At 33.8% G+C, this 12418-nt stretch overlaps 1 long non-coding RNA gene across 1 annotated transcript in view; it reads right to left on the reverse strand.

Annotated features, from left to right (window-relative positions):
• The window catches only part of LOC149411897 (uncharacterized), a 138887-nt gene extending 126869 nt beyond the window's left edge, over nucleotides 1–12018 (reverse strand). The window contains exons 1-4 of the long non-coding RNA XR_016304729.1: nucleotides 11690–12018; nucleotides 11113–11239; nucleotides 10087–10291; nucleotides 9786–9998 (exon numbers count right to left, since the gene is read on the reverse strand). This is a non-coding gene — a long non-coding RNA (uncharacterized LOC149411897). The remainder of the gene's footprint in view (nucleotides 1–9785; nucleotides 9999–10086; nucleotides 10292–11112; nucleotides 11240–11689) is intronic.
• Nucleotides 12019–12418: the final 400 nt, after the last annotated feature.

Consider the following 12418-nt stretch of genomic DNA (forward strand, 5'->3'; position numbering starts at 1 on the left):
TAGTTACCATTCATTTTCTAAGATGATTATTATACTGTTAAACTGTATTATATTTATCGTAACATACAAATGAACACAATTAATAATTTGATATACTTACTTGGAAGCTTTAACTCCACGAATTTCAAGAACGTTTAACTAATTCTAAGAATAATAATATAGAAATATATTTATATATTTAGAATCGATATTTTTTGATCTACATGAACATATTTTTTAAAAGTCAAAATATTTTTCACTCAACTTCCTTATTGTCAAGGGTTTACAACACCCCTCTTCCAATTAGTTCTCTAAAACATAAGGATTTGATGGTATTATGTATATGAAAAGGGTGTGATACCACAAGAATTCCACCACTGGTATCAATCTCTGCCGAGCTCTACAAGCGTTATTAATAGGAATCCAGAACACGATGCTGGAAGTGATACAGAGGAAGAGGATTAGTTATCAATAATTATAATTTTATATTTGTTTTCTATTACGATCTTTGTTTTAATTATACTTTGTAACATGTTTTTTTTACTTTAGGAAGAAAAAATCTTTATTTTGCCTGTATTTTCTAAAAAAATGGGTAAATTTTTTGTAATTACTTATTAATCTTATATATTTTTTTAAATATGTTAAAAGTTCTACCTATTTTATTTGAATCCATAAATTTTCCAATCTTAGCATCATGTGAATCAGTTTGTGGTTGTAATTTTAATATCAGCAGCAAGCGCAAGCGCAATCGCACTGGAGCATTAAAGAAAGACGCATTGCCTACCCTTAATCTTCGCAGCATTCAAAAATATGTTGATTTACCAAGAGAACTTCAGACACATGGTGATGACCAAAATACAGGTTCGAATCTATTTTTAATCTCGTTTTAAGCGTTTCATCCATAACTAATCCCTCAGGCAATTTTGGGAGATATTAGATACAGACAAATATTTTATTTTGGTTAATCTTAACCTCTCATTTTGCATGTATTGGCTCTTAGGAGAACCGTCAAAATACAGATTCAGTGGAGAATATTTTTAGAGTTTCAGATAAAATTGCTGTTTTTGAGTCTGCAGAATATCTCCGAAAATTGCCCAAGGAGTTTTTAACTTAACTTCACATGAGAATTGAATTTATTTTTGTTTTTAGACAGTTTATTTAAGTTCCTTCAAGAACTAAGATAAGTGCAGGACCCAGTAGGTAAAATTCAGTTGCCACACGGAAAGACGATGGTACCCCGCGCAAGCATATTTATAGCTTTATTGTTATTCATCATTATTAGGACCTTTTGTCTTGAGTAATGTAATCATTGGTCTGATATTGTGTTTTTCTAGGAAAGATGAAACGCATTTCAGCAAACACTGGGTCAACGGCAACTCTTATGCCAATTAAAAGGAAAATACGTCAGGAGATATTGAAGACCAGGCGTCAATTGCGTTAAATACAAAAAAAAATTATCCCTAAAAAAATGTCTTGCTATGACAATTCGCTGTAGAGATAAAACCGGCTTAGAAGAATCTCTTTCACATATAAATCCTATCCTATCGTTTTTGGTGCTTGCTTTATTCAAGAGTGGGCCAAAATCGTATAGACTGTTGTCCAAACTTTTTGATTTGCCTTCACCTTGTATGAGGAGTTAAACATTACTTGAAGAAAAAAGAAGACTGTCTCAACAGATTTAAGTATCACCAAAAAATCAAAGAAAAGAATTAAAATTTACTTTGTACTTCTCTTGATTTACAAAAGGTTTTGAATACTCATGCTTCTGTATAATTTCATTTATTTATTTATTTCATTCAAAAAACAGTTTTTACATAAAAAGCATACTCTGCACATCTCACTAGGGCATTCCTGTATCAAGATGTGCAGCTTTACAATAATATCATTTAAAAAAATACATATATCGCTGTTCCGGTGGAACATTGACGTAACTGCATCATTAATGAAAAATGAGTTATTGACGTCACTGGGTCCAAACGTGGTATCCCCATTCGGCAGAACACTGACAGATTTGTAGTTCAACGATTTGCCTCCAGGGAGCAGATGCGTCACATTTGAAGAATCAGCTGATCTTGGAGGAACAATGACAGATGTGTACTTGTGCTTGGGAAGGTCAGATTTGTGTTTATGTCTACGGTGCTACATTGACGTAATTGTATTCTATGTCGTTGTTGCTCTGAGTTTTTTCTCAAATACGCGGAAACATTGACTTAACTGTATTTTGTGTCATTGTTCATCTGAATTTCTCCTGATTTAGCTGCAACATTGACGTAAGTGAATTTTATGTCAGTTTTTTAATACATAATAATAATTATTATTTGGTTTAAATGCATGCTGTAACTATTGTTTGTGTCGGGATTTGTATGATTTTAGTAGGTTTTACCTAATATCAGTTAGATTCGTTAGTGAAGCGTGTGGAGCACTGTAATTTCTAGAATATTTTTAGTTTTTCTCGAAAATTGTCTCAGCTATAATACTCGTATACTTATTATAGGGTTTAATGTGTATTTTTGAGCGATGACATTTTTTATGATAAATCTTGAAACAGATAAATTTGTTTATTCGAGAACTAGAAAGTACCTACCTACTAAAAATAGATAATGAGGTTTAGATATTAATATGCATATTATGCAAAATGTAGTTTAGAATAAATGGGTGGGTACAACTAAAATGCATAGAATATTAATTCTTTTTATAATCAGTACCTACTAACTATTGTTTACACTCTAAATTGATATTATAGAGCAGGGCTGTCCAAACCACGGCCCGCGGGCCGCATGCGGCCCGCGGTTTAGATTATTGCGGCCCATTGAACCTTTTTTTAACCGACTTCAAAAAAAAGTCCGGTTCGGTTACACCGACTACAAAGAGGTCTGTAGGTGTACCCACTGCATATAATAATACTTTATTAACACGCTTTTATATTAACTTCACTTGTATGTTTGTTTGCTTGCTTGCTTGCTTGTTTGCTTGCTTGTATGTAACTCTCCTGCTGCCTTCCTCGGCCCTAGTGGTAGCCGTTTCTCAGGCTCCCTCTCCGGAATAAAAGTTACCTGTTAGAACCATAGTCGGTAATAAAGAAACTACCATTAAATAAATATAGTTTAAAGAAACTAAAAAAACACGCTTTTGTAGCATACGAAACTAAAAAGTGAAAAATAAATATAGTTTAAAAAAACTAAAAAACACGCTTTTAAATAATATCGAACTAAAAACTTCAAAATAATTTTTAAAATAAGCTTAAAGCAATAATGAATGAAAAATGATAGTATTATTGTGAAAAAGCGTCGGGCGCACGATATACGAAAAATATGGCACAAAGCGCCCACGCTTTTTAACAATAATACTATCATTTTTCATTCATTATTGCTTTAAGCTTATTTTAAAAATTATTTTGAAGTTTTTAGTTCGATATTATTTAAAAGCGTGTTTTTTAGTTTTTTTAAACTATATTTATTTTAATTAATAATTGCTTTAACTTAGTTACTTTATTTATTTCTTGTCACATTTTGTATGAAAGCAATTATTATTCAGATTTTAGTTCATTATCTTCTTTGTTCGAAGTTTTAAATACATTAATGAGCAAACTATTTTTCTCGCGACGAAATTCAAACGTTTTGGGTATGTTCGATCACGTCGCTCACATCACTATTGACTCGAGAATTCGGGGAATTCCCCGAACTCAAAATAGGTACCTACCGCGCATCGTTCATTGGGCATTTGTTTGTCACTTGTCATTCAACGCAATGAAAGTTTTGATTGCGCAAGGTTACTCTCAGGTTATTAAAGACTTTTACATTATTTTAAAGTTTGGTATTATGTACGTTGTTCGCTTTGTGTTTGAGTATATTGAACTTTTCATCATGTCTACAAAGAAGAGGAAGTTAAGTGAAGAAAATCGTACATTCAATGCGAAATGGGAGTTAGACTACTTTATCTCCAACAATAACAATAAAATTCAGTGTTTGATTTGTATGCAAGTTTTATCTGTAAGTAAAGAATATAATGTTAAGCGACACTATACTTCTTTACATGAAGAAAAGTATAAAAAACATGTCGGTGAAGCAAGAAAAGTTATGGTGGCTGAGTACAAAAAAAACTAATACAGCAAACAAGTATGTTTTCAAAAGTAAGTACTGAGAATGAACAAAGCTTGGCTGCCTCATATGAAGTTTCATTACAATTAGCCAGAGCAAAAAAACCATTTAGTGATGGAGTTTTAATAAAAAAATGCGCAGTTGAAATGGCTAAACGCTTTATGCAGCCGAAATTAGCGGAAAAGTTTGAATCTGTTGCATTATCTCATCAAACGGTGGCGCGACGAATAGAGGACATGGGTAATTATATTACAAAAAAAATATGTGATTACTTTGTAGATTGCGAATACTATTCAATATGTTTGGATGAAAGTACCGACCAGACCGATGTCAGTCAATTAATAATCTTTATACGTTGCATTTCCAAAGATTTTACAATCACGGAAGAAATGCTGGATTTAATACCATTTCATGGAACAACTAAAGGCAGTGATATATTTGAAGCAGTTAACAAAACTATAGTAGAATATGGAGGATTTCGTAAGTGTTCTTGTATTGTGACCGATGGGGCAAAAGCTATGACCGGGACAGTGACAGGATTCGCGGGACTTCTAACACAAAATGGCATTGATTGCCCGTTGTTGCATTGTATTATACATCAGGAAGCCTTGTGTGGAAAATCTTTGCGTCAAATGAATGCTATGAAAGTTGTTATAAGGATAACCAATTTGATTAGAGGTGGAAACAGGGCATTGACACATAGAAAATTTAGAGACTTTTTAAGTGAAATCGATGCAAACTATGGAGATTTACTATTGCATTCGGAAATCAGATGGCTAAGTGCTGGCCAGTGCTTGCAACGCTTTTTCGCCTTAAGAAAAGAAATACCTTTATTTCTAAAAAATGAGATATCATCTGACACTTCTGAACTACAAGATAAAATGCGAGATCCTCAGTTTCTGGCTGATCTTGCGTTTTTAACTGATATGACGCAACACTTGAATGAATTAAATTTAAAATTGCAAGGTAAAAACCTCAATATAGCCAACATGTACGAAAATGTGAATGGATTCAGAAGTAAACGGAAATTGTTCAAAACGTCTCTACAACAAAATGATTTTTCTTTTTTTTCAAGTTGTAAAGAACATTATTTAGAGATGAAAAATTTTGAAGAATGTAATTTTTTGGACCACCTCAAATACATGGACGAAATAATCGTCGAATTTGAGCGGCGTTTTGCAGATTTTAAAAAAATTGAGAGTGATATAGCTCTCTTTACTCATCCATTAACGATCGCAGTTGCGAGTGTGAAGATTGATTATCAATTGGAACTGTGTGATCTGCAATCAGACCCCTTTTACAAGGGCAGAACAGAAACAGGAATTGATTTTTTTAAGCTCCTCGCTGAACGTTTCCCGAAACTGACGAATTTCGGGCAAAAAATGGGCTCGATGATGGGCAGTACCTACCTTTGTGAAAGTGCATATTCAACAATGAAGTTTATTAAATCGAAATACAGGTCTTCATTGACAGATACTTCACTTAAACATGCACTGCGCCTAGCTACCACTAGTATTGAGGTTGATGTTGACAGAATTGTAAAAGACAAATTAATGAAAAAGTAGATAATAAAATAACGATATTACGTATTATTACCAGTATTTTATTTTTATAAATATTTTGCGGCCCACCAATGTATTTAGTCTTTTTTATTGGCCCTGGGTCCCATCTAGTTTGGACACCCCTGTTATAGAGTATACCTACTTGTCTTATAATTTTGGTTTATAGAGTATAGAGAGTGACTAAAACGTAACTAGCATAAGCTCTGCGCCAAATGTCTCTTCCAGTTACCAAATAATAAATAAATAAAATTTGCTTTAATAACGCTTTCATTTACCTAAGTACTTACAGTACCTAGCTAACAACCTACCTTACTTACCTAAGTCTACCACCATAATATAATTTATTATTATTATTTTTTATTAATATAAATTACATGCCCTGTTGCAGGGTCGAATATAATGTTCAGTCACAGGACCTTACTGATAATGAAACGTGCTCGAGGTTTCCCGGTTTCTTCTGTACCTCAAAACAGTGGACGTGAAGTCAACCTCAGCCAACCTGAAGCACTGATTTCTACTGAACTTCAAAACAGTGGACCTGAAGTCAACCTCAGCCAACCTGAAGCACTGATTTCTACTGAACTTCAAAACAGTGGATCTGAAGTCAACCTCAGTCAACCTGAAGCACTGATTTCTACTGAACTTCAAAACAGTGGATCTGAAGTCAACCTCAGTCAACCTGAAGCACTGATTTCTACTGAACTTCAAAACAGTGGATCTGAAGTCAACCTCAGCCAACCTGAAGCACTGATTTCTTTTGAAAAGCAAAAAAATACCTATATTGTTAAAAGGACTAGCGAAACCAAACTAAGCTTGAGGAGGGTACCATCAGTCTCTTATGAGTCCGATAGTTCAGAAGATTCAGATTTAAGTTCACGTTCCTCCGACGACTATTGCCCTTCAACTATTGAGTCGTCATCATCATCAGATGAAAATGAAGCAGACACAACAACAAGTCCCTCCAACAGTAATAATTAATAATGATCTCACAGTCAAGAAGGGGAAAAAAAGGCAAAGGAATGTGAATAATTGGTTGAAAGAAAAGAAGAAAAGACTAAAGAATTCTGGACAGGGGTATACTTCTAGGACAGGAAATGTTGTGGCTGCAAAACAAATGGGGCCTCCGTGTACCACCAAATGCCGTTTGAAATGTCCAAATAGGGTATCTGGAGAGTTGAGGGAGGTACTTTTTAAAGAGTATTGGGAGTTAGGGTCCTTGCAGAGACAGCGAGATCATTTGGCATCTTGTGTTGAGCCACTTGAATTGAGCTACCGACGTATTTCTACATCAAAAAGCTCTCCCAGAAATACAAATTGTGCTTTTTTCATAACAAGCAATGGGAAAAAAAATCGTGTATGTAAAACTTTTCTCATTAATACTTTTGGAATAACTGAAAGAGCGACTCGCTGTATAATTAAAGCAGTTTCAAGTGAAAAAACTACTATTATACCAGAAGATAAACGAGGGAAGCACAATAACCACAAACAGCTAAGTGACGAAATTTTGGATGCTGTTCGTAGCCACATAAATTCAATTCCACGAATTGAAAGTCACTATCTCCGAAGTGATACTTCGAGGCAATATATAGACGGTGGTTTAACTATTGCGGAACTTCACAGAAACTATATAAAAGGACGAAAGGAATCAAATCAAAAAGATTCAGCAACTTATGATTGTTATTCTCGTATTTTCAACAGCGAATTTAATATAGGGTTCTTCATTCCTAAGAAAGATCTTTGTGACCAATGCGAGTCCTATAAAAATGCCGGAACAGAAGAAAGAGAAAATATGCAAGCAGCTATTGAAAGTCACTTAGAGGAAAAAGTGCTAAGTCGCAAAGAAAAAAGTAATGATAAACTGAAAACAAAAAGTTCTGAAAACAACATACATTTGGCTACTTATGATTTGCAAGCAGTGTTACCTGTACCGATAGGGCAAAGCTCTGCATTTTTTTACAAATCTCGCTTGAACTGTTACAATTTTACAATAGTGGAAATAAAGGCAAAAGAAGGCCAAGGCTGTGAAACTGACAACACTTGCGACATTGCTAAAGCCAGCTGTTATTTTTGGAATGAAGTGATGGGAAATAGAGGGGCAATAGAAATTGGATCTTGCGTTTATGACTATCTGAAAGAGTTGTCAATAACCAACCCTGGAGTTGATGTAATTTTTTACTCGGACAACTGTGGAGGGCAACAAAAAAATAAGTTTCTGAAAGGCATGTACCTTTTTGCTGTCAATACTTTGGACATCAACTCTATCACTCACAAGTACCTTGTTCGCGGGCACACCCAAAACGAAGGGGATTCAGTGCATAGCATAATAGAAAAAGCAGTGAAGAGGGCGACCAAATCAGGACCGATATACATTCCCGAGCAATATGTTGTATTAATTAGGAATGCTAAAAAAACAGGAGCTCCTTTAATTGTCAATGAAATGGATTTCACTATGTTTTACGATTTAAAAGCACTGTACGATGACATGGGCCTTGATTTCAATAAAGACGAGGAAGGGAATGATTTCAAAATAACTGAAGTAATGTTACTTCAAGTCTTAAAAGGGAAAGATTGCTTCCAGTATAAAAAAAGTTATAAACAACAAAATTGGACGAAAGTTGCTATTTGCCAGAAAAGGAGGGGTCGGAGTTCGTCTGACTTTTTTTTGCGACAGTGTCAGCTGCGTAGGGCTTACTCTTCCAAAATTCCTTTGGGTATAAACAAACTAAAAGATTTGAAGCAGTTGCTTTCAAAGCATATAATTCCAGGGTTTTGTAAAGATTTTTACGATTCAATTTTTCGTTAATAATTTTATTTGTAATTCTCAAATAAAAATTTACTTTATTTTTAATGGTGATCTTTGCTTTTACTCTTGTTTTAAATTTTCAATTGGATTACATAATACACTTTTTCAATGACACTATTATAATTATTACTATAATATTTTGTAAGAATTTTTGTAATTCAATTTTTTTTAATTTATATTTTTACCTTTCGTCTTATTTTCAATATAATTATATAATTTTTTCAATGACTTTTTATTTTATTTCAATGCTACCATTCTGAACCTGCTAAGTAACCACTAATTTTACAAAATGCATATGATTATGAAAATTTTATCTCTAAAACTAGAAAATTCTAATAGGGTAATTTTCCGGAAACAATGACGCAATTGCAATAGGGGATGAAATTAAGGGTAGAAAAATAAAATATTTATTTCAAATGTATAATAGAGTGAAAGTATATCACATTGGCTAAATAAAACCGCAATTCAAAACCAGTAATTCAATTATGCTTCATTTTATGAGGTAATGAATAAAATACTTTTGTATATTTGGCTCTCCTGTAAAATTACACTTTTTGCAGTTGCGTCAATGTTCCACCGGAACAGCGATATGAAGAATCACTTTACAGATATTTTACAAAAAAAATTGTCTTATAAGACTTTATGAATTATTATAATCACTCATTTGATTTATGTACTGTTGTTGTCAAAAAGTTGAAAAAGTATCCTCAATGATGGACTATATAAATGCATAAAAACAAAATCAGGAAAATACATTAAAAAGTACGGGGTCAAAAATAAACAGACCTAATACAAGATGTTTTACATTCAAAATGCATGAGAATATTAAAAAAGCCCATCATCTCTGGATGTACTTGGAGATAATTAGGACGGGTATCAGAACAGAGTTTGTACCTACTTATGACTCGTTTTCCAAATAACATTTGAAAAAATAGGATTTCAATATATCGTTTCGAGATTTGTTAGAGGCATATACCTGTCTTAATTCTTCAGGCAATTGAATTCAGGCAAGGCTATTGAATCATTTAATGGTAAAGACGACACATTTCAATGTTTGTCCACAGTTTCGGACACAACTAAATGGAGAAATACTGCACAATATATGGGTTTAAAACAATAGTAACTTATTCAGTGTGTATAACAAATTAAAAAGTTGTTTTCAGACAGTGCAATGAAGACAATTCCTTCATATTTCTGCTTCCTGGGCTATCTATGTACCAGGGCTCACAGAAATCAAGTGTTTCTGGGCTCTTATAATTCTCCAGAAGTTTCCTGGACTCACAAAGTGATCCAAAATGTATCTCCGGGGTTCAAGAATGTTCTAGAAGGTATCTCTGAACTTACATGATACTCCAGTTGTCTCTGGACTTGTTCCAGAAGCTGTCTCTGGACTAGCTCCAAAAGCTGTAACTGGACTTGCTCCAGAAGGTGTAACTGGACATGCTCCAGAAGAAGAAGTCTTTGGACTTGCTCCAGAAGAATGTTCAAGAAGATCCAGAAGGTGTTCCTCATATCTTGTTAGGTAGCAGTCAATATGCTTCCGTTCTTCAGTTGACACTGAAATAAAACAAAATAATTATTTAATGAAAAAATATTGCTTCCTCCGGGGCTTCAAGAATGTTCTAGAAGTTATCTCTGAACTTACATACTCCAGTTGTCTCTGTACTTGTTCCAGAAGGTGTCTTTGGACTAGCTCCAAAAGGTGTAACTGGACTTGCTCCAGAAGAAGTCTTTGGACTTGCTTCAGAAGAATGTTCAAGGACACATCTTCGGACTTACGGAATGATCCAGAAGGTGTTCCTCATCTCTTGTGAGGTAGCAGTCAATATGCTACTGTTCTTCAGCTGACACTGAAAAAAACAACAAAATAATTATTTAATGATAAAATCTATCGTTAAATTATTGATCAGCACCATTTTGATATCCCCATTCAACGCAGTTTCTCAGTGCTTTTCAGCTTTTGAACAAACTGTGATAAGCAGACAAACATTAAGGTCATGGTTATGTTTATAATGTTTTGTTGAAATGATAGTAATCCCTTTAGAGCACATTCTTTTAATGGAAACAATAGTTGTACCACGCCAAGTGTTGCTGTGTCTCCGTCTGTCTGTGCGGATATAGAAAAAATAGCGCGTGTTGCTTTTACGTCCAACCGATTGCACCGTTTTCCGAAAAAAGCTTTTTTTTCCTGTTACATGGAGCTGTTTTTTAAAAAAGCATGTTGTTTCCTGTCACAGGTGACAATATAAATCTATAAGTATATAAAAACATGTATTCGAATACAACATTGTGTCAAAATTTCAAAGCAATCGGTGAGAACTGGAGATTTAAGATTTTGAACAAAGGAACATTTACTTTTTTTTTTAAATTTATATGGATAGATAAACATGAGTTATTCTTAATTAGGGAAGTGTTAATTAAATTAACAGCTTAGAACTCGTTTATTTTTTGCGTTGCTTATGTCTTGCATTTTTGTTTTATATTATTTTATATCTTTTTACATAACCCAATCGTTGATAATTACTTTTGGTAACTTCTAATGATGTTAATCTCTTTTTTGAAAATGTAAGAATTATATTTCAATAAAAACGAAAAAAATATAATTATAATAATAATGCTCTACTTCAAGAATGTTCTAGAATACATGTTGACGAGAATGTTCCGGACTTACATGATGCTTCAGCTGGATGTACATGATATTCCAGGAGTCTGTGGACTTGATCCAGAAGGTGCCTCTGGACCAATGAAATTTCCGAAAGATCTAGATCTATCGTGGCAGCCATCCAAATGATTCGGTTCTACGAAATAAAACGAAAGGTGTAAGATGATAAATTCAATGATAGGTAACACATTTTGATGTGCCAGCTGTTTAACCTAAAAAAAATCGAAATATTTAAAACTGGGTAAAGCTTCGTCTAGTTTTTCATAAAATGCTCCATGATTCCTCTTATAAAAGATATGATGCATAAATTACTGAATTAACCCAAACTAAGAATCTATTTTGTGCATATAAATAGTTGTTTCTTATAGTGATTGAAAGTGCGGAGGATGGGGAAATAATTACCAGATATAATAAAATTTTTCACTAAAAGGCCCGGCACTGCGTAGTAACATTTTAGTGAAAAGGAAAGATAAACAACAACTTTAAATATAAATAATACAACAAAGACCATCGAGGAAATACCAATATACCTCAGTAACAAAACAAAACAAAACAAAAAACAAATGAAATAATTATTAACACTTACCATTCTTACCAAACGAACGACGATATGGTCGCTGTTCAAAGTTGATTTATCAAAGCAACTAGCATAAATAAACTGCTGAAATTTCGCGGCCATTCGTAACGATTTGATGATGAGCATTACATGATGGCAAATAATAACAAACGATTCTGCCGGGGTTTGGCCGTGTAGTAATCCTAGTGGAAGCCCCACAATGTAAATATCAAATTCATCAAGGTGTGCAATTTAATAAAAGTACGTGCGAAAGTAAACCCAGCGGAAAGACGAAGACAGATATCATCATAAATAAAACAATCAAAATAACAAACAATTCCCGGCCTGCAGTCTTGCAATTTCAAAGGGCACAAAATAGGCACAACCATAAATAAACCACTCACGGCCCATCCGGCCGAACCATAAACAAAAACAAACCACTCACGACTGAACTCGCCGAACTAGAGGTGAGGCGTATTTATCGTACCCAGTAAAAGTACCAGGTATTTTCATGCGATACTTTGTATTTGAGTCAAATCTCCAAAATACCTGGTTCCAAGTATTTTATACTGGGACTAAATATTTTTAATAGGTATTTTTGATGAGTATTTTTGATGGGTGTTTTTTTTATCTTTGATTGGAAAAATGTGGGGAATTTTTCGATTTTTCGCCGTGAATTCCGTAGCCACCCCCCCATGGATTCGAAATGTTTTGAGGGGAAGTACACATCTGCAATTTTTTTATGTTTCACAAAAATTC

The sequence above is a fragment of the Hesperophylax consimilis genome, chromosome 24 (assembly GCF_061612785.1).
Source record: "Hesperophylax consimilis isolate HC1 chromosome 24, BYU_Hcon_1.0, whole genome shotgun sequence".
NCBI lineage: Eukaryota > Metazoa > Arthropoda > Insecta > Trichoptera > Limnephilidae > Hesperophylax > Hesperophylax consimilis.